The following is a 6,209-nucleotide window of genomic DNA, read 5'->3' on the forward strand; positions in this document are numbered from 1 at the left end:
CTGCAGAGGAGTAGATTATTTACATATTGTAAGAGAGTACTAGTTTTGAGATTGCATGCTGCTAAATCCTAAACTAATGCCTGCCCAAACAGGTGTGGGCTATTTTTGATCCCCTGGAGTAAGATAGTCCTTGTAAGTTGCTGGGCTGCATTAGTGTCTGGGTCAGTTTAAATAAAGGTAAATGCAAACAGAAAGTAAGTAATAATCAGGGGAATGGTAAAGAAGGCATTCTTGAAGTCTAGGATTGTGAAGTGAGTGGTGTTTGAGAAAATGTGTGACAGTAACTTGTAGAGATTAGGGACTACTGGGTGGAGGAGAACTATTGCCTCATTGATTAGATGTAAGGCTTGTATGAAGCGATAAGCCCCCTGAAGGTTTTTGAACAGGAAAAGTGGGGTATTGCAGGGAGAGTCTGTGGGGATGAGTAAGCCTGGTTTAAGAAGTGGGTAATTATTGATTTAAGGCCTTAGAAACAGACACAGTTACACGTTAAACAAAGATTTTACAAATTATGAATTAAGGAATTTAAATGTGCATGCTTTACTTATTTCAATTAAAATTATACTAGAGATATTTTCTGACAAAACAAAGAGACAAGACGGATTACTTACTCACACAGCTCAGTAGACAACTCTGCTTTTTCAAGTTTTTTTTTTTTCTTTTTCTTTTTTTAGCACAGATGCAGTCCCCCACTACCACTCGAGTTTCCCACATTTGGGGAAATCGCAGGGGTTAGCACATCCAGAGTGCAATGGATAAGCCTTGTCCTGGGAAAACCACCTTCGTGATCATGGTATCTCCCCTGCCAGGTAAGTATTTTTTTTTAAGTTTTTTTTGAGATGGCAGGGAGTTGCCAGCATAGAGGGGAGAAAGAGAGAAGGCAGATGGATGGACAGCGTAAACAGCTGTATGGAGAGAAGGAGGGTCAGAATCTGCAGGAGGAGGAGGAGGAGGTTAAAGTATTGGTGTGGCGCCACATGGTCAGAGGACTCAAAAGGATTTAGAGCTCTAAGGAGAGGGGAGGGAGCAAGGAGGAAAGAGGCACAGTCACAGTTTGTAAGGAGGGATGAGGGGTTGGAGAAGATGCAGAACTGCGGTTTATAAGGAAGGAGGAGGGGTCAGAGAAGAGAAAGGCACCACAGCCAAAGCCACAGTTTCTAAGGAGGGGGGAGGGGATGAAGAACACAGTGGAGAAGGGAGGAGCCCCTAGCCAGCAGGGAAGGAAAAAGAGAGACTGGATTTGCAGGTGAATGAGAAATAGGTTTCTGTGAAGGGAGGGGACTCTTGGAGGGAAGAGACTCGAGCAAAAGAGATTTGTAGAGGGACCAAAGAGGGGTCCCGAGAGAGGGGTGCCCCAGGGGTCAGTCAGAAGAAGGAGAGAGTTGGGAGTCCGCGGAGAAGAAAAGATTAGGAGTGGAGGTTTTAGGTGAGGTTTCTCTGGCCAAAAATGGCCTGCGTGTAGAACAGAAGGCACAGAAATTAAGGACAGGAGAGAAGGAAAAAGAAAAGGCCTGCACACGTAAGGAATCTCCCATGCCCTCTCTGTCCAGTGGCAAAAGTTGTCAAGATCTCTTTGGATATTGTAATAGTAGTAGAAAGCAACCTAGCTAGGTGCCGAGACTTTCGAGGAAGTCTGTAGAAGCAGGCCGCTCGGAGTAGAAACCTCCCAAACTGTGAACCTCAGAGAGTAGAGTGAATCCTGAAGGAGTAGAGAAGTAGTCTCTGAGGCTTGAGATTGGGAGGAGCCTATGTTCCAAGGGGAACCTGGCTGGATGGTTTGGACTGAGAGGAGCCCACAGTAGAGGAGACTGGTGAGAGAAGGGGGCGTCCCCGCCTCAGTCACAGTTCCGAGAAGAGAAAATCTCCGTAGAAAGAGAGTCTCAGACAGGAGGTTGTCACCCCAAGGCTGAGATCCCGGGACATAGGAGAGGGGCCTGGCTAGGTGCACCTAGACTTTGGTAGAAGTCCATAAAGGAGTAGAGGCAGGCCACCCATAGATATGGGGTCCGAAGTCAAAACCGTCTGACCAGGGAGGGGTGATTTTAGAGAGAAATTTGGAGGCCAACCAGGGAAAGGGAAGGGAGAAACTCCTTACCATCCTGGTCTGGCAGGGTTCAGGACAGGGTCGGACTGCTGGTCGCTCAACCGCGCTCACACAGCTGAACAGACATTGGGCCAGCAAGGAGATCATCCAGGCAGCCAGTGCCCCATCCCGGTTTCGGCACCAGATGTAAGAATGAGACGGCACTCAAACTCAGGTGTGCAGGCTTTATTAGAGAAGAAAGACCTACCAGGGTACTTTTCCAAAAGAAGGGCTCCAAAAACAGACTGAGGTAAAACTTTATAGGGTTGGGATAGCCTCAAGTAAGGGTGTGCCGGTATGTTCGGCTTTCTGGAATACTCTTCATCAGGGTGATTGACCAGCTTCCTGGAATTCTTTGTCCCAGGGGTAACTGTCTGGTAATTAAGGGTGGGGTCAGGCAGCCAAGTGGAACAGCAAAAGGGTAGTTGCAATCCCTAGTCAATTCATGTATCTATCATTCATAACCCATGAGTTCATTAACTTCTATGTTGAATTCACATATTATTTCATATTAATCTCTAAGAAAGACAATCTTATAAAATAAAAACATCATTTTGATTATTTCAAGAGAGAGTAATCTGGATTTTGGAACAGAAAAAACAGAAAAGTATTTTCATATATAACAATTGAAGAGTGCTTTATTCAAGAAAAATGATCAGAAGCTGTTTTTACATTAGATTTTTTTCAAGTTTTTTTTATTGATTTTAATTTATTGTGTTTATATAGATTCTAGTGTTGCACCAAATGCATCCCACTTCCCCCATATTCCCCTCAACATCTCCCTTGCCCCCCTCCCCATAGAGCCCTCCCCACTTCCCTTCAGGTTTATCCTATCCTTATGCATTAGATTTTAAATCATGAAAATGTTAAAATCAGAATAGCAATAACAGTTTGTCTATTTGATCAGGGCAGCTAAACAGCAAGCATTGCTGAACAAATGGCAAAATACAGGGTTTTATATGAAGAGAGCAGTGATTTACTTCCTAAACGACTTAACAACAAAACGCATTTCCCAACCACTCCCCAACAACATCAACATTATCATGCAAAACCCATCACCAATTTTTAAATCAACATCAGAAACAATGACATGAATTAAAATGTAGGCAACATAACACCCTGTTTTAAGCTGTTGCTTGATTTATTATATGTTTTTGTTAGAGCTTTATAAAAATAATTTTAATGCTCATTTTGGAGTGGTTAGATTTATTTCTTTTTTTTTTTTAACTAGATTAAATCCAGGGAAAAGAAAGATCAATTTAAAAAGCAAAATAAAATTCTAAAGAATATATTAACTCAATTCAATAAATATTTTTAAGCACTAACTTGTTATTAGAAAAGTTATCAGATTTAGAACTAATACCCAGATGCCACAGATACAAATAATTTACAGTCTTTCCTCAGATTCTTGGAAAGGTTGCTTTATTTGTCAGCCTGTGTAATGGTTCCCTCACCTAAAATATCTAGTCAGTTTAATTTTCTTAAGCAAATATCAACTTAATCCCTTAAGAAAATACACTAGCTAATTTTAGGAATTTTCTTTAAACTTTGGTTAAGTTTTTCAGAGCACATGCCAATATATTAAGTAAATTACATTATAGCAGATTTAGGAAGACTTGATCATCACATGCCTGAGTTACTTAGCTTGTATTTAAGATGCAAAAGAGTATAGAGATATCTGCAGCTCACTCTGGCTTTTTTCAAGGCATAACAACATATCAACAACTAGCCACAAATTAATCATTATATTCTAATTATAAACATAATTTGAATTCCAGGATGCATTGTGTGGACAAAAATCAGGGGTAAGTATCCAACTTGGGGGCAATGGTGTAGGCAGTAGTGATATAATGCACATAAAGAAGAAAACAAGACAAGGATAAAAACAGCAAGAACAGTGAAGAACCTGGTTAGAGAAGACTATTGAGTAAAATATTTAAACTCAAGCAAAATGACCAAGGGAAAAGGAGGTAATAAAGACCAGCATCCAACAGAACTGGAACAAACTAATGACCCAGTAATCAAAATCAAAACATTGAAGCAGAGTTAAAAGAACAGCTCATGTGATGTCATACTGAGTCATAAGAAATGATGTAAAAGAATGCTTAAGTACCATTTGCTTAAGGCTAGGGTTGGTTTCAGAGACATGAGAACAAATTTATATATTCCTGGTTTTGAGGAGAAGAGAGGTACAGAATCTGAAGAATTAGTATGCTCTAGCATTTGTGAATTAAAATATATACACCATCAGGGCTGTGTTAATGAATACTACTCAGAATACATAGGTTTCCTTTATCCATGCACCTCAAATTCCTTTAAAGGGAAGCTAAAGAAACAAACAAATGAATTGAACAGTTCCCTGAAGGTATTTTACTGTGTCTTAGGTTTTGAATTTGGCAAAAGTATACTTATCTTGTGTGCTCAACAGGGACAATATTTCCCTCAAAGGAATAAACCTTAGTGCTTTGGGACTGAAAAACATCTCAGCCTTTTTATGTGTAAAGCACAAATATATACACAGTACATCAACAGCTATAAAGTATAACTATAGTGTTAAACTTTTTTTTTTTTTAATATTTTATTTATTGATTTTTTTTAGAGAGAGAGGAGTGAGAGAGAGAGACAGAGAGAGAGAGAGAAGGGGGAGGAGCAGGAAGCATCAACTCCCATATGTGCCTTGACCAGGCAAGCCCAAGGTTTCGAACTGGCGACCTCAGTGTTCCAGGTCGACGCTTTATCCCACTGCTCCACCACAGGTCAGGCCTATAGTGTTAAACTTTTATTGAGTGGTGCTATAGACAACTTTTTTGTCTCCTCAAAATAGGTTAAAATGCTCAATCCCCAATGGGAATGGATTTGAAGGTAAGTTCTTTGGGAGATCATTAGGTCATGAGGGTGGAGCTCTTGTGAATAAGATTAGTGGTCTCATAAAAGAAACTCTAGAGCAGGGGTCTCAAACTTGCAGCCCGCGGGCCGCATGTGGCCCGACGAACAATTTTGTGCGGCCCGCAGACCAATCCACGAAGTTCAAAATATTTTGGATAAAATTAAGTAAGCCTAGGGGCCTACTTGTATTTTTCATTTCTCTAGCATCCTAGCTAGATATTAGCTTAGTTAACAGCAGTTGTGATGCGAACTACAGTTTCTGGTCGTTTTGTGACACTGAGTAAACTGCATGTACGATTGTGCTTGTTGTACTGATTTTTTTTTGTTTTCAACTGCAGTGAGAAAAGTGTTGCGTAACAGTTGCCTTTTGTAGACCTAGTGCGGCCTGCCTAATGGCTGTGATCTTGCTCTGCGGCCTACATGCTGAGCTGAGTTTGAGACCCCTGCTCTAAAGGGTCCTCTGCCTCTTATACTACTGTGTGAAGTTACAGCCATCTATGAACCAGGAAGAAGTAGATCCCCACTAGGCACCAAATCTGCTGGTGCCTTGATCTTGGAAGTTGTACCCTCTACAACTGAGAAACAAATTTCCATTTTTTATGAGCCACCCAGTATATACTATTCTGTTTTAGAAGCCTGAAAGAACTAATATAGTTGTGGACAGTTAAGAAAAAATGTCTTAAAACTGCTTCTTATCAGGGCGTTAGTGGAAAATAAATTAAGACACTGATATATGAATTAATGTCCAGGGCAATATATATATTATTATATATATAATACAGTACAGATATATAATATTATTAAGAGCTAATAATAGACTTTTAAATATGTTTTCACTAAACTATGTATTTAAAACTATTACCCAAAAAAATCCTGCTACTAATAAGGAATGATTTGTATTTTACATGACATAATATCAGCTTAAATAAGCACTATTTTCTCTTTACAAACAAAACAGTTTTAGTGTATAAATAAACTTCTCAAAAGGACTTCATATTATTCAAAGATACTATAACGATGTCAGTCTCTTTTGACTAATAGCATCTTCTATGTTTAAATTAATGTGACTTCATTTTATTCGAAAGCCTTCTCTATCTGGCTATTTTGTTTGCATATGCTTCACCTCCCTCAGCTTTCTAACCTGTACCGAATATTCCTTTTACTTAAGTAACTCTAACTTAAACTTTCAGAGAGAAAAACATCCTTTGGGGCAGGGGGACATAGTAGGTCAAAGAAGAGC

General features: G+C 39.7%; 1 pseudogene; it reads right to left on the reverse strand.

Moving 5' to 3' along the window:
- Window positions 1-669: 669 nt before the first annotated feature.
- On the reverse strand, window positions 670-817 carry LOC136327666 (U1 spliceosomal RNA; annotated as a pseudogene).
- Window positions 818-6,209: the final 5,392 nt, after the last annotated feature.

This window comes from Saccopteryx bilineata, chromosome 2, assembly GCF_036850765.1.
Source record: "Saccopteryx bilineata isolate mSacBil1 chromosome 2, mSacBil1_pri_phased_curated, whole genome shotgun sequence".
NCBI lineage: Eukaryota > Metazoa > Chordata > Mammalia > Chiroptera > Emballonuridae > Saccopteryx > Saccopteryx bilineata.